Raw genomic sequence first — 17,295 nt, 5'->3', positions numbered from 1 at the left:
GGATCTTCCTGACCCAGGAATTGAACTGGGGTATCCCACATTGCAGAAAGATTCTTTACCAGCTGAGCTACTAGGGAAGCCCATTAACTGGCTCTACTCCTCAAATATTAAACATAAAAAAAGCATGGAACATATAGAAATTCAAACAGAAGTAACATTAACCTGTGAGAAATCATAAACAAGTATCAGTGGATAGCATAGATGACAAATGGTCTATGGTGTGAGTTTTACAATGAGGCAGACAGAAGTTGGAAGGCTGGGCAATTTTCTTCTTCATCTGCTTCAGCTTCATCTTTTTGGGTCTCCAGTGTCCACAAGGTCAAATTGTCTCTCAGTAACTGTATTATTAACGTGCTGTCTTTGTGTGAGCCTTCACTTAATGTTATCAAGTTCAGCAATGGCTCCATCAAATGCTGTTTTTGCATTAGAGCCAATTTTCTCAGGGGACTTCAGAATCTCAGAACACAAAAGTTAAGGGCCAGATCCAATCTGATAGGATGTGTTGGTTGTCTTTACTTTTTGCTGATTTCAAAAGCGTCTTGGTATGCTTGCCATGACTGATCCACAACCCCTCTCTTATTATCACCAGCAACAACCTTAGCCAAGGAATGGTAGCAGTCTCCTTTTATTTTCAAATAGAAGACTTTGCTCTCTGCTTGTGAAGCACTGGGGATCAAGAACTTTCCCCAAAGAAACAATGTATCATTGTAGATATCTCGGCCTCATATCCATTTTCTCTCTGTATTCTTGAACCATCTGCTGTTTTTTCTCAGCACCTTCATCTTTTGATCAATACTTGAGACAAGCCTCCAGGATGACCTACAGGCTCCTCCAACATTTTTGTAAGCAAGTAAGAGTAGACTCCTCTCCTCAATGGATAATTCAGCTCCTTGCTCGGTTCCAGACTTCACACCGGCTGCCACATCATCATCTCGCTCAGCCTGCTCAGCCAGTTTGGCCTTCTGCACCAGTATATTTTTATCTATGTTCTGTGTCTGGAGTAGGTACGGCAGACGGATGGGACTCAGCAAGACTACTGGAGTGGGTTGCCATTGCCTTCTCCGTATAGTGGGTTAATGTTCCTCAAAACCTCTCGGTTTCATCTTTATATAGTTATATACTTTGATTGGGAGCCCAAAGAAATAAATTCCCTATCAGTGACAGTCCTTGGGTGGGTGATACCCCAACACTTCTAAAATTAGTTTGAATATTTTTCTCTGAACTTTTAAGACAATGTGCTCTAAAACTTGTTATTTATTTTAGACTGAAAATACAATCAGATAATTTCTCTGATTTCCGTGGTCAGGAGAAAACCATGAGCATACTTTTCTTTTTATATAGGCTCTTTCTCCTATTGGGAGAGAAATAAAAAGAGCAAAATGTATGTATTTGGTACTTTCCCTATTAGTTTTCCTTTTATTATGCTTCTAAAATAAAGTAGGAGAAATATGTGAGATGTGTTTTTACACATACAGATTGTACTAATGGACTTCCTAGGTGGCTCATGGGGGGTAAAGATCTACCTGCAATGCAAGAGACACAGGAGGTGCAGGTTCAATCCCTGGGTCAGGAAGATTCCCTGGAGGAGGGCATGGCAAACCACTCCAAGATTCTTGCCTGGAGAATCCTATGGACAGAGGAGCCTGGCGGGCTACAGTCCACAGGGTCACAAAGAGTCAGACACGGCTGAAGCAACTAAGGACACACACATTGTCCTAATAGAAAATATAATAGGAGTTATTCAGTGCTCAAAGTAAAAACGTGAACTATAATTTAAGCAATGTTGCTTAAATAACTTATGTGTTGACACCTCTCTTTCTAAAATTAAAAAAAAAATTTTTAACAGCATGAAAATTACATAATTTTCCCTCATTCAAATTTGAAAATAATATATAAAGTAATATAAAATTTAAAAATCCGTAAAACATAGGATTTATAGCATTACACCTAAAATTCAGGATCCTATCAAATTTGTGCTATTAAAAATGTTCTTTATCTCATGCAGATCTTTGGCAAAACTATTTCAGAAAATGCAGTGTGACAGGACACATTTCCTCCTTTCACCAAATCACCTTACTTTTGTGAATTTCTGTCAAAACTTAATTATTAATTCAATGTGGGAGTAAAGAGTGGTCACATTTGTTCAGTGGAGAAAATTTTTTTTCTTTTTAATATTCAGCTCATAAAGCTATATCAATAGATAACAGAGTTTAACAAATTGATTAGAACTAAGATATTTTAAATTGAAGTTGGAAGAACTCTAACTCGCATGTGTTATTGGGACACAGAAGTTTGAGAAATTAACAATAGAAGTGAATTCTGTTTGATGGCAGTGATATTGAAACTTTTCTTACCTCTCAGATAACATGGTTAATGTGGGGTAACCTTACTAGAAGTATCTTATCACATATTTTGTAATTTCATGGGTCTTTCAAAGGATAATTTATTTCTTATATTGTAATAAATAATATTTATTTATTTATTAAGAAAAAATATAGCTGTGCTATTTAATACTCTTCAAGAGACTTTCAATCCAAGAAGAAAAGTCACTTTATAAACTCTGAAGCTCATTAACCTTCATAAAATACTGGTGAGTTAGGTGGCAAATATTACTCTTCTCAGTTCATAGATGACTGATCTGAAGCACCAAGAGGTTAACTGATTTTTCCAATTCACAAAGCAAGTCACGGCACAAGGCGAGGTCATGCAGAATTCTTGACTGTTGGTTCATATAGGGTTCTACTCTCTGGACAAACGCTTTATTAAATAAGCTGTTATTGATGATCATTTTCTGGGTAATGCCATTTGGCATTTGTCCAAATATTTTGCTCATGACACGATTACCAGTTTCTAAAAAACAAAACTGTCAGAATTATCCAAATACTATAATAGTTTGGATCATTACAGTTGAAAAATCAAAGGAAAAATTTCAGGCTGCTTTATCCTAGTGACACTATTAAAATATATTAATATTTTAAAAATTAATAGCTTGTTTTCACCAATAAGTAAAATAAACATCACATTTAATGTACCTTCTATAAGCAAGTCTTCAAATATAATATATAGGGGAAAATTAGACACATTTTTATTTATTGTTGCTAATGTAAAAGCAAAAGAATATCCAATTTTTTAAAAAAATTAGCGGTAGTAAGAAAAATAGGGATTCTACTTGAACACATTGGATGTGATATTGTTAAAAGCTATGTGATTTAAAAAATGGTCTCCTTTTTATTATTTTCTACCATTGTATGCTTTTTAAAGGGCTTCCCCCATGGCTCAGTGATAGAGTCCACCTGCAAACGCAGGAGACTCAGCTTCATTCCCTGGGTTGGGAAGATCCCCTGGAGAAGGAAATGGCAACCCACTCCAGTAATCTTGCCTGAGGAATCCTATGAACAGAGAGCCTGGCGGGCTATAGTCCATGGGGTCACAAAGGAGTCAGACACGACTTAGTGACTAAACAATGACAAATACATTTTAATTTTTAATTTAAAATAAATTATTGAGAACAACTTCTAGAACATGTATAATAATTATTCAAAATAAAAATAAAATTGGAGTGTACATATTTAGCAGTGGACATCAATTTGATCTAGAGTGATCCGGTGATCTAGAGTGTTATTTAATACCAAAACCAATTCAGATAAATAGAGTGTTTCCCAAGTTGTAAAAGGGCTTCCCTAGTGGCTTAGATGGTAAAGAATTCACCTGCAATGCGGGAGACCTGGGTTCAATCCCTGGGTTTGGAAGATCCCCTAGAGAAGGAAATGTCAACTCACTCCAGTCTTCTTGCCTGGAGAATTCCATAGACAGAGGAGCCTGGTGGGCTACAGTCCATAGGGTCACAAAGAGTCAGACATGACTGAGTGACTAACACTTTCACTTCAAGTTGTGAAATGTTGAAACCAGTGAACCAGTGAAGTTGCTCAGTCGTGTCCGACTTTTTGTGACCCCATGGACTGTAGCCTACCAGGCTCCTCCGTTCATGGAATATTCCAGTCAAGAGTACTAGAGTGCGTTGCCGTTTCCTTCTCCAGGAAGATCCTCCTGATCGAGGGATCAAACCCAGGTCTCCTGCATTGTGCCACCAGGGAAGCCACCAGGAAAATGTTGAAAGATGATCTCATATGTCAGCTTTTCTTTAGTGATGAAATAGAAAGAAGTGATTGTTCAATATTAAATAGTGTGATCATTTATTAATTATATGTGAAACTACTTCCCTTTTCTTGCCTCAGTTTCCTCATCTATAAATATGGAAATATTAACATACTTCATAGTATGGTTGTGAAAAGTCAATAAAAGACTTGAAATAGTATTTGACATAGAATAAGCAGTTGATGAATATTGTGCAATTATTATTAGTTCTCTTTTCAAAATAACCTCCTTCTTTCAGTCAGTTTTTACCTCAGAACCTCCTTACTTCTGTCAGATTTTACCTCAGAACCTCCTTCTTTCTGTCAGATTCTTTACCATCTGAGCCACCCAGGATGTACTAGAAGAACTTAAGTTTAAAATTTCTGGATGCTGCTTGATTAGAAAATTTTTCTAGAAATGAAATCAACACTGGAAAATAGATCTGAGAGATTGGGAAATGGAAAAAGCTGGAGAACTGAACATATTTGAACTCATGGACTATCCATACATGAAAACAGTTCTATTCATGAGCTCTTCTGATATATGGAGGAATATACTTCCTTTTTCACTTATGTCAATTTGGGATTCTATATCCAATAATTAAAATTCAATAATTACCACATAAACAGAATTGAATTAAATTGAATTGAGATTGTTTCCATTGCCACAATTCAACAGTAAACACACTTATCCATTGATTGAAGATATACCTAACAAAAATTAATTATAGAGTAGATTCTAATTTGGGATGTTAGTAGCCCCTGATGGAAACTTTTCCAATTCCCAATGTAATGCTTAAGAAGCACCAAAATTAGTGAAGTCTAAATGACACTGAAAATTTGCACAGAGTGTTATTCTATTGCCAGAACCTGGAAAGAGTTTCCACTAGCAGTAAAGCTGATAAAACAGAACTGAAAAATACCAATCATCATGCACTACAGAATAAAAAAAAAAATCCTCATTGTGTCAAAGTGAATGGAAATATTTCTCATTCACCATTTCCTCTTTCTGATAAATGGGCTCTAAATTAACCTGAAAACTCTAGGAGAATTTTCTACTGCCTGGTACCTCTGTTTCTCTCTTCCCTTTTTCTTCAACCCCACAAATCCCCCATTAGTTTGTTCTCTGTGAGCAAATGTTTGCTAGGCAGAAGGTAAGATGGAATACTGGGGGTTTATTGTCAACCTGAGTTTCATCAGGATAGGAGAAACTCATTTCAGGATATCATAACTTCACAAGATATATGCCTACCAAGGTCAGATTTGGAACAGCAGTTGTGTGTTCTTGCATAGCCTCCAGCTTTAGATATAAAAATGTAAATCATGCACAGAGAATGAACCTGGTTAAGACTCCATATATGGAGTGATTCTAAGTGCATTTAGTTTAACATTTTCTGAGGATCAAGCTCATTTCACTAGTTAGATTTCTCCTAGTTTTAGAATAAATAAAAAAGAAATAATACATCATTATAAAAATAAGATAAAAACAAGCCATGACCAATTGGAAGACTAAGAGGAGTAATAGACCTCAAAAAACTAAATGACACAGAGAAGGAATATTTTATAAAATTATTTGTCATTCTCAATATACAAAGATCTATGGTTCTTTGATGTGGAAAGAAAAAGCTAAAGAAAAAGCTGGAAGACTAAAATCAACCTGATGTTATAAAAAAAATGTTTACTGTAACTAAGTAGAATTACATAAAAACAAAATTTAACAGCAATATGAAGATAATATGGGAAGCACTAAGGAGTAGGATTTCTGCTTTTCCAATTTTTGGCTGACCTTCTTTCAATCTTTGACATTAGATTTTTCTAATACTTATTTTTTTTTAATTCTGAGCTACTGAAAAATAACTCATGGAAGGAAAAGTTGAAGCAGGAGTTTGACAGGTATGAGGAGAGAAAGATGACATCTCTAGTGTAGGTAAACCAAGATTTCTATGGGTTGAGACTTTAAGTTCAATCCTACTGGGTTATATGTTCCCCTTAAGAGTAAAGACCTCAAAAATAAGTAAGTGGGAATTGATTTGTTACTGTATCTGATTTGCTCTTGGGGGAAAAATTAACACCACCAAATTCATAGAATCAAATAGTGGAATGATGATTGCCATAGGCTGAGGGGACAGGAAAATGGGGAGTTATTAATCAGAAGGCAGAAAATTTCAGTTAATTATGATCAATAAGCTCTAGAGATCTGCTATATCCATTGTAACTAAATCAACAACAATGGAATGTACACTTAGTTTGTTAAGAAGGTAGATCTTAAGTGTTCTTACTGGAATAAGATAATTAATTTTTTTCTTTTTAAGAGAAGAATGCTGAGGGAAAACAAAGTACCTGGAACAAAAGGGACTTAATATATAATTTAAGTTAATATTCTTTTGTTACAATTAAGCTTTATAGATCAAATAGGTAAAAATTCAAAATTAATAAATCTCAATCCCAAACTTACCAGAAATGAGACAAGAGAAAAGCTTAAATGCACATTGTCATTAATAAGTTAAAACAAAATTAAGGAATCAAGGGAGGGGGTGGTAAATGTTATAGTAAGAGTTATGATGCTGTGCATTAAATTAGTCAAATGAGATTCTCAAAATATTCATTAGAAATTTGTTCTTAAAAGTGTTAAAAAACAAACAAAACAAACAAAAAAAAGTGTTCAAAATTTTAGAATGTATGCCTAAAAACAGAATAGATAATGGTAAAATAAAATTTTAATAATGATATTCTTAGGCTTCCCTGATAGCTCAGATGGTAAAGAATCTGCCTGAAATGCAGGAGACCTGGGTTCAATCTCTGGGTCAGAAAGATCCCCTGGAGAAGGAAATGGCAACCCACTCCAGTGTTCTTGCCTGGAGAATTCCATGGACAGAGATGCCTGGTGAGCTACAGTCCATGGGGTCTCCAAGAGTCAACCTTGACTGAGCAATTAACAGAGACGGACAGAATGATGTTCTTGTTCCTAATTCCTCCCAAAACCTAGAAAGTGAAGGAAGATGGTGACAAGATGTGAAAGGAGTAAAGATAAGTTAATATTGTCTCAAATTATATTCCATCTTGGTTATGATAAATAGATAAATATGTTTCCAATGTTCTTTAAACATAAAGTATGTCAGAGAGCATGGGTTGAGCTCCATGTGGCCCTACAGCAGCTTCCCACTAGCTATTTTACACCTGGCCGTGTATATCTGTCAGTTCTACTCTCTCAATTCGTCCCACATGCTCCTTTCCCTGCCATGTCCAAAGTCTTTTCTCTTCCTCTGTGTCTCTGTTCCTGCCCTGCAAATTGGTTCACCAGTACCATTTTTCTAGATTCCATATATATGAGTTAATATAGTATGCAAAATTTGTTTTTCTCTTTCTGACCTACTTCACTCTGTATAACAGGCTGTAGGTTTATCCACCTCACTAGAGCTGACTCAAATGTGTTTCTTTTTATGGCTGAGTAATATTCCATTGTACATATGTACCACAGCTTCCTTATCCACTTATCTATTGATGGGTGGCATGGGGTGGGTGGTGGCAGGGAGTTTCAGGAGAGAGGGGACATATGTGCCCTTGTGGCTGATTCATGTGGTTGTATGGCAGAAGCCAACATAATATTCTAAAGCAATTGTCCTCCAATTAAAAATAACCTTAAAAATAAAACTAAAGTATGACTAGTAGAATTTCTAAAAATTTAAAGTATATTTCTCAAAGTGCTAAAGACTTAAAAAGTTGGAAAAGCAAGCATGTCGAAAACAAAGAAAAAGCAAGAAAATATTTAAATAAAATTTTAATGACATTAGAATACTGCATTATTTAGTACAGCAAGAAGCCTGTGAAAATAAATGCATGGTATAGACTCAATTGTTCAACTCAATAAGAAATAACCAAAATGTTAGTGGTGGTTATATTTAGCAGTATGATTATAAATTGGTTTTTTTTCCCTATGAAATTGTCTTTGTTTAATGCATGGAGTGCAAAATTACATTTGTAGTCAGTAAATAAGCTTTTATCTCAAAAAGAGAAGAAGCAAATGTGGCGACTGATGTAGACTAATTCTAGATTGTAAGGCAGAGCAACAAAGAGCTGAGGAAATTTGAGAAGAACTGAAGTGTTTGAAGCAAGAATTCAGAAGTATTATAAAAAGATGTACATACTTGTGGGGCAAGAAAGAGGAGAAGATAGCTTATATTTGCAGCTGTGTTTTTCTGAATTTAAAAACTGCTCCTGGGAGCACAATTTAAATGGAGAAAAAAGCATGATTGATTCTAATAAAATAATAGAGTTTATAAAGTCTGTCTTCCAATTGAGTCAATGTCTTTTTTTGTTTTCATTTGTTAGTTTGTTTTTAAGCTATATACTGCACACTTGGGCACTTGATGGTCAAAAGCCCATGAGAGAATTTAAGAGCAAAGGAAAAGATAAAACCCTAATCACAGTATAATTAACAAGAGTGTTAAAATATACAAGAAGGTGAGCAATTTCAACAAGTATTGGATTTTACTAATCTACCTTCTTTTGGAAATTTTTAGAATTATTAGGAAAAAATTCCTGCCTTTGCTTTGCCAGTGCCTTGACAAGTGTCTAATAGTCAAAACTATCATGGCTTCATATTTCTTCCCACACCAAAGTCTCTTTTACATGATTCATTTATAAGCATTAACATTTAAGTAACCTATCAAATGTCTAAACCAGACCTTACCAAGAATAATGTCAGTTAATAATGCTCTTTGTCTTAAATCAGATTAATTTGCATCATCGGTTGGGAGGGGAGTTACCTTGGATAAACTAAAGCTTTCTCATCGTGACTGTGTTTTGGCCTAAAGCTTATGAGTCACACAGAGCAAGCAATTCTCTCAGCCCCCTTTCCTCTCTTTGTGCACAGGAAGTCAGTGAAGTTTCTGGATTCCTCTTGAAAGGAATTATCAATGTCATTCCAAAGATGGACGTACAGGGATCAGTGTTTAGGGGCTGACATAAAATAACTATCGCTATTATCTGTTCCACAGGCTCCTTCTGACTCTTATCTTAGGAGGAATGTTTTAAATCTTTTTCGTTCTGCCCACATTGTTTTAAGTAATCAGCATTCCTGTCTTCTACTAAGTATGGGACCTTGTGAAATTTCCTTAATCTTTGTAAAATAAGAGACTTAGACTATATTTATTCATTTGTTCATTTAATCTTCCCACACACTTTTAGTTAGTTCTAAGTATGTGTCAGCCATTTGCTGAGAGTTGAGGATATAATTCTGAATAAAATAACTTTCTATCTTCATGGAGTTTAGGGTTCAATAGTGTATGATTTCAAAAATCTTTATATTCCACCATTTATGATTCTATTAGCTCTTCTATAACTAAGCTAGAATGTGTCAAGGAGGAATTGAAAAGGTAGACAAGACGCCTACTGGAATTTGCCATGGATGTCATCTCTTCCTATCAGTCCATTACTTAATAGCTCCAAGAATTACAAAAGCAAGATCTAGCCAAAAGGGAGCTCTGTCTGCCTCCAGGGGTCAGCCTCTCCTTGAAAATCCTTCCCCGAATTGCCTGAAGCCACTTCTAAGGATCGCAGGCTCTCAGGTAGGAAGAAGCCTTCAAGAATTTTACTTGCATAGAGAAACCAGTCCTAAGTTTTCTTTCAAACGTGAACTGAATCTCAAGCAAGTCTTTCCCTTTGATTGAAATAGAGGGGCTTGTGAGGGTGCGTGTGATTTGTACGTTTACATGCACTTTCATATGTCTTTGAAACCTAGACAAAGATTTTTGCCTTAGGCCACTAAGGGAGTGAATATCACAAAAGGGATTAGCATGCTGTACTTCATAGCATCACATCTTGTATTGGGGTATTAGATCATACTTTTAATTCAAATAACTTCACATATGTCCAATTCAAGACAGAATCATGAAGGCACATGACTGAAAAGAGAAAAAAGATTGGTTTTACTTTGAAATGAATCTACTAGGATGGTTTACTTGGAAGACAAATAATCTTCTGAGGGCTTGTACATCCAGCACTAACATTCTAGCCCTACTAAGAGGCCACTTCATAACCACAGGTGTGTGCCATTTAAGATCCACCTGCTGTCTAGGACCCGTCCCCACCTTCTTCATTCTACCTTGTTTGGAAAACTCATTTAGCAATTAACAAAATGAAAGCATTCTCCTTCTGGAATTTTGACTTTCAAGGTGGGAATTTAATTTGCAAAACTGCCTGCATCTAATTAAAATGAGTAGTCACTGTTGGTTTGAAATGGATTATCTCTGAGAAAATCACACTTCAAATTGTCAAAAGAGGGTTTATATCCTGATTTTGAAAAAGCATCTCCCTCCATTGTAAATGCTTTCTCTGTTCAGCTGACTGATGCTCATTCAAATTAATGGAATCTGAAACCTGAAGCCATATACTGAAGATGATTGATACGCCAAGGTTAGTTTTATACATAGATGCTTTACATCACAGTATTTTTGAAAGGATTCTTACTCCTTTTTCCATTGTCTTCTCATTTCTTTCACTTCTGACCACTATTTCTATTGTGTAATATACAACCAAAGAAGTGATGTTTTAGATTTAGTGAATAAATTTAAAATACTTTCTAGCTCATCAGCTATGTATTTGTATTGCACATTTTCACCAAGACTCTTCACAGTTAATTTCATGATAGTAATCTGAGAACAATTGTGTCATAATTGGAGGGGGTATAGCTATAATTCTGCCAACTTTCAAACAGAGTTCTGTATGTGCCTGAATCTCAGAACATTTTAAGGCAAATTAATTTTTACAAGTTTAATCAAAAATTTAGATTTCATCTCATGTAAAAACTTGCATGGACTTATTTTCTTCCATTGATCAACTTGAATTAGTTTGGTTATTCTAAATATAATAGGTCTACTCACATTTATCATCTTTAGTTAGAGTATTGATAATAGAAAGTATTTACGATATGCTTTTACCAATGTGTGTGCTCATACCTTTTTCTACAGCCAATACTCAGATCTTTCTTTTTAAGTAAGTCAGTTAACTATTGTATGAACTAAATGATCAAGAAATAGTAAGGATTAAAGGAACTTGATGTTTTAAATGTAAGTATTATTAAGCTACTGCTCATTATATGTAGTGGTAATGCAAACAAAAAATTGTTTTCATGAATCTGAGTAAGGATAAATAATAAAATATTAAACAAATTTTAGCAATACAAGAAAACAAACAGAGACAGGATATTATATTTTGATGCCTTACTGTCAGTAAGTTTAGAAAGGATTTTCTAATTAAATTCTTTCATTGGGAATAATAGTATTTCACACTATATGAACAAATGTAGTGATTTGACTTAAGTTTTGAATTTCTGAAGCGATTTGAATGCTTGGAAATATAGAAAAGAGCTACCACTGCTTAATTTTCTTAAATTATTGGAAACCTAATTTGTAATCACAAATAACCAGTGATATTAAACAAAACAGTAATATAATGATGTTTAGAAATATCACTCTGAAGTGAACGTGAAATATATATTTTTATACATTTACTTGCATACATATGTTTTGCTACATTTTGGTGGTTTAGAGCTGATTAGGAATTAATCTTTAAGAAAGATATCCAGAACTTAGAAACAGTACTAATAACATTCTGGAAACATTTGCTATGACTAATCTGTCCAGATCATGCCACAACATGTATATAGTTTAAAAGAAAAACAAATGTGCATCATACAGGAATATGCCTGAAAACGAATATTGTGCTAAAAGAAAGAACATTCAGAGAGAATGGGTGATTATAAACTGCAGAGTAGTAACAGGTATTGAAGAAGAAATATGAATTATATCAGGAAGATACTTAAAGCACAAATCCATTTTGACCACGCAGAAATGGGCCTGTACATCAATACTTAAATTTTGTTTTCTGGCAATGTGTTGCTCCCATAAATAACATTGATAGTTGACTTAGCTAATTTATGGTTTAACCTAGGTCATTCTCATTAATTTACCAAAAGCTTTAAAGCCATTAGTAGCGCTTCCCTTTGATCATTTCTTAAGTTTGCCCCAGGATTCTTTTCTAAAACTGTTAGTTTACCTCTCCCATTTTTTATGATATAATCCTCAATCTTTCAGTCAAGTTGTGTGTTCTTTAGGTGTTGATCTGTGCCCCACTAAATCATTTCAGTTTTCCTTAATGGGTCAGGATTAAGAGTCTCTAGCTTGAGCACAAACTTAGGTGCTTTTTCATGTACATTCCCTATTGCCTTCTATGCCAAGGGCAATGTGGAGTAAATGTCAGCCTTAAAAATTCATACTTTTTATATCTTTGGAAATAATTTTTAGAAAAATTGGGGGGAAAATGACAATTGCTTGGGGGCATAACCCATAAGAAACAGCAAAATGCTCACATCTGCTTCATAAATATATATATATATATATACACATATATACACATATATATCCCACAGATTTTGCTATCAATTAGAGAAAGTTTGGCTTAATTTTCTTGTCAGAGCCTCACAAAAAAATAAGCAGATTTGCATCTTGGAATGTGTTCCTGACTCAAAGGAGGGCAGACTCCACAATCAGAGGTTTCACAAACAATACAGAACATGAGCTAGCCTTGCAAAGGGGTAAATCATACTTACTTCATACATGCTATGCCTGATGATGTCTATTCTACTTGCTGTATCTCAGCCCATAAAAAGTGACAAATTCAACACAAAGTCTTCAGTCTGACACTGAGACATACACCATAATCTTTCAACAATCTCTGCAACCATAACCATGGATCAAAACAGTCGGAAGGTGCAATAATCATATGAAATAAATATGGCTATTTGAGTCAAGAGAGATCTGTGTTCAGATTTCAGTTCTTCCACTTAAGTTCTCTCTCTCTGTTCATCTATAAATAAGGATGATGGTATCTTTTCTTTGTGTTGAACTAAGATCACTGGAAATAATATGTTTTTCCTAGTACAATTCCTAGTACTCAGGGAATATGCATTCAAAATTTATTTTCATAACCACTTCCACTATGACCAAGAACTTCAACTCTGGGCTAAAAGAAAAGTTTAAAAAAGTAAATGGAAATGTCTTTTAATATTTCTGTTGATACAGGTCATTGGCATCCTGAAGGCTATATTTAAAGACACAGATAAAGAGGTCATAACTGTATCTGGTGCCCTTGCATGGATCTATTCTTGTCATGGCAAAGGACCATGGATTCACCTAAGCTAGGTTTACATAGTGGACGTATGACAGCCACTCATTGTGAATACACACAGCTTTTAAAAAAAATATTGTGTACTGCTTTATTTTTTGAAAGATGTTTGTTTTAACAGTAAATACACACACACAAAATACTCCAATAGTAGTCTCCCAAAAAAGTACCTATTTTTCTGCTTTCCTCTCTTCTCATGCATAGGTTGGCAGTGTTTGTTTTGTTTTGTATTTCCTAGCTACTGATTTCCCTCTTGGAGTAAAATAGAATATTCTAAAAGATTTAGTACAACCTAGAGTCTTAGGTTGGAGAAGGCAATGGTACCCCACTCCAGTACTCTTGCCTGGAAAATCCCATTGACAGAGGATCCTGGTGGGCTGCAGTCCATGGGGTCATGAAGAGTCAGACATGACTGAGTGACTTCACTTTCACTTTTCACTTTCATGCATTAGAGAAGGAAATGGCAACCCACTCCAGTATTCTTGCCTGGAGAATCCCAGGGACAGGGGAGCCTGGTGGGCTGCCGTCTGTGGGGTCGCACAGAGTCGGACACAAATGCAGCGACTTAGCAGCAGCTGCAGCAGCAGTCTTAGGTAATTTTAGGTTTCACTGAGACTCATATCAAATGATTAGTGTATGTTCAAATGCTTCAAGTTTTTGGAATTAGCCTGGGAAGGAGAATTGTCCCTTTATTAACTGTTGACTAAAGGATATCATGGAGACTTCTGCTTTCTTAATTTGAAACCTAAGATCCTTTACAGCCTGATACATGACAGAACTAAGAGTTAAAGACACTCCATGAAGAGCCTGGATCTATAATTGTGAGTGCTTCAATCCCCTCAACTTAAGTTTTCCTATTACATAGCTCAGGGTGGGGGAAGTGGTTCAGTTCAGCTCAGTTCAGTTCAGTCACTCAGTCGTGTCTGACTCTTTGCGACCCCATGGACTGCAGCATGCCAGGCCTCCCTGTCCATCACCAACTCCCAAACTCATGTCCATTGAGTTGGTGATGCCATCCAGCCATCTCATCCTCTGTCGTCCCCTTCTCCTCCTGCCCTCAATCTTTCCCAGCATCAGGGTCTTTTCAAATGAGTCAGCTCTTCACATCAGGTGGCCAAAATATTGGAGTTTAAGCTTCAGCATCAGTCCTTCCAGTGAACACCCAGGACTGATCTGCTTTAGGATAGACTGGTTGGATCTCCTTGTAGTCCAAGGGACTCTCAAGAGTCTTCTCCAACACCACAGTTCAAAAGCATCAATTCTTCGGTGCTCAGCTTACTTTACAGTCCAACTCTCACATCCATACATGAATACTGGAAAAACCATAGCCTTGACTAGACGGACCTTTGTTGGCAAAGTAATGTCTCTGCTTTTTAATATGCTGGGGAAATGGTTACCAAGTATGATAGTGTTTCATACTTCAAATTGAATTTTATGATGTGATGGCTAGCTAAGCTGAATCATTAGAGCAAAATTCAGTGGGACTAATTTTACCAAACTTTGTTCTGTATATTCTGCTTCTATCAGTTATTTCTGTAATTGCCTTAGGTTTTTGTTTGTCTGTTTGTTAAATATATTCTGAGCATATTATGGTGATCAGATCTTCATCTTCTCTGCCTTACAAACTCTCTTTGGTACAAATAACAGTATCTGAAGTCTATATAAGTCTTTAATACAAGAAGTCTAACATAATAAACAATAAATAGACATGCAAAGAGGGAAGACCCTATGATCAATGATCAGAAGAAAATCAAATACAAGGAGCTGATTCACATGACCTATATAATCAGGTTATGGGAGTACATGGGGTAAATAAAGGAAAAACTAAGTGAAAACATGAAAACTTTCAATAGAGAATCAAAGTGTATGAAAATAAAGCTATAAATTGGAATACTTGAACTGAAAATGACAAGCTCTAGAGTAAAAACTCAGGATTTTAATTTGATTAAAACTCAGAATTTAAAAAAGATCAGACAGAGAAGAACACAGACTAGTGAATTATAATGGGAAGAACTATGCTGGAGAGTGATTTTATCTTACTTAGAAGTTCATTAGCTAGTCTTTTACTGTTATTCATGAATGCTGGCAGAAGACAGGAGATCCTTGAGTCAGAAAAAAAGAACTTTATTACTCACAGCCCAACATACAGCATGAACTTCATTTTGTACCAGTTCCTGATGCTTTACAAGTCCATAGAGTGATGCGGGAGGTTGCCCATGTGGATACCTACACAATGCCACATTGTACTTCAGGAGATGAACACTGATCTAGAGGATTCTCCGCTTTGATGGCAAGCAGCAATATCCTTGATCTTTGTCCAGCAGCAGATGATACCTCAGTCCTCAAGACTGCTCATTGAAAACACAACCCTAGAAACTGTTACAAAGTATTGTCAGGCCCTTCTATTCTTGGGCCAAGAACAAGCAGGGTTGCTCAGAGCCCATGGAGGAAATGTGGAAATGCAGAAGAGAATGAAGCACCAGCAAGGGTAAATAAATAGTGTGGACAAATAAAACTGAATATAACCTCCACAAAACAATACTTGTAATAGCTTATTCTAAAATATAAGTAGAGCTAAAATACATAAGAAAATGTAAAAGACACAAAGGAGAGAACAATGTTTCTAAGACAAACATTTGTTTTGTCAGAAAATGAGAGAATACTTTATATTTTTCTGTTGTTAAGAAAGCATGGCATAATCTCTAGGGTAAATGCTAAATATATATATATATATTATTTTGTTTTGTTTTTTCTCTTTCTTTTTATTTTTTAAATTAGGAAAATATGGTAACATATTTACAGGAGACTTGGAAAATACAGAGCAAAGTTACATATAGTTCCACTGTATATTACAATCCTAAAAGAATATATTATTAACAGATTACCAGAAGTCATTGAAAATTTGGTTGGTTTGTTTCAGAGCACTGTAAACTCTAACATACAGATATACATTAGAAAAGTAAGGAATGGGTCACTAGTTAGAAAAAGGTCTTAGCATCAAATAAATGGGACAGCTATTGTGTAATTATTATTAATAGAAGTGGAAAAATGAGTACCTGATGCAGGACAAGGAATTACAAAGAAATTACAGGACAGGCTTGAGTAATACCTTGTCAATAGGAAATTATATATAATTCCAGGTATAAATATAGTATAAGAAGAAATTGAAAATATACTGTTTATTTTTATAATTATTGTCAAGGAAGAGTAAAGTACAATTAAGCAAGCTATGGAACACAGGAGAAAAAGCAAGTACAATGTGATCATGTAACTTGACTTGGTTGTATAAATCATAGAATCAAAGGACTGGCACCTTGAAAATGACTTAAGTCCCAAAGTTAACCCTTGGGATAGTCATCTGGTCTCTGTTTAGAATCTCCAGTGCCAGAAAGCATCGTGCCTGAGAGATCTAATGTTATTTTCTGACATAAAATTTCAAAATAATTTCTTATTTTCCCTCCCTGAAACTTTCTCTTCTGATACTAGTTAGAGTGCACACACCTACTTAAAGGAGGTAGAAAGTCTTTCCACATGATTCAGGACATAACCTTCCATCCTCCATCATCCTGTCCTCTCTCCTATCAATTCAGTATACATTACGCCTGCACCAGAACTTTATCCAGTTTCACTGCAGTGTTCTGTTTACATCATGTTTCTGTGGGTGGGGTTTACGTTTGTTGAAGACCAGAATGGTGTCTGCATCCATGCCGTTTGCTGTGTGCCCCTCGTAGCTGACACTGACACGGTACACAGTAGATGCTCAGTGAAAGGTTTGCGCTGTATAGTAGGTGCGTTTTGAAGCCTTTTAGTAGCCAACCAGATGGCAGAGAAGTCAGTTTGGGTGCAATCAAAATAGAGAAACCACACACAATTGACTAAGAAAGTTTAATATTAAGAAGGAACAAAATTGAGTCATTTGTAGAGACATGGATGGGTCTAGAGTTCTTTCATACAGAGTGAAGTGAGTCAGAAAGAGAAA

At 35.5% G+C, this 17,295-nt stretch overlaps 1 pseudogene; it reads right to left on the bottom strand.

Annotated features, from left to right (window-relative positions):
* Positions 1 to 227: 227 nt before the first annotated feature.
* On the bottom strand, positions 228 to 17,022 carry LOC122422172 (annotated as a pseudogene).
* Positions 17,023 to 17,295: the final 273 nt, after the last annotated feature.

This window comes from Cervus canadensis, chromosome 19 (genome assembly GCF_019320065.1).
Source record: "Cervus canadensis isolate Bull #8, Minnesota chromosome 19, ASM1932006v1, whole genome shotgun sequence".
Classification (NCBI taxonomy): Eukaryota; Metazoa; Chordata; class Mammalia; order Artiodactyla; family Cervidae; genus Cervus; species Cervus canadensis.
This window is presented reverse-complemented; position numbering and strand designations above follow the sequence as displayed.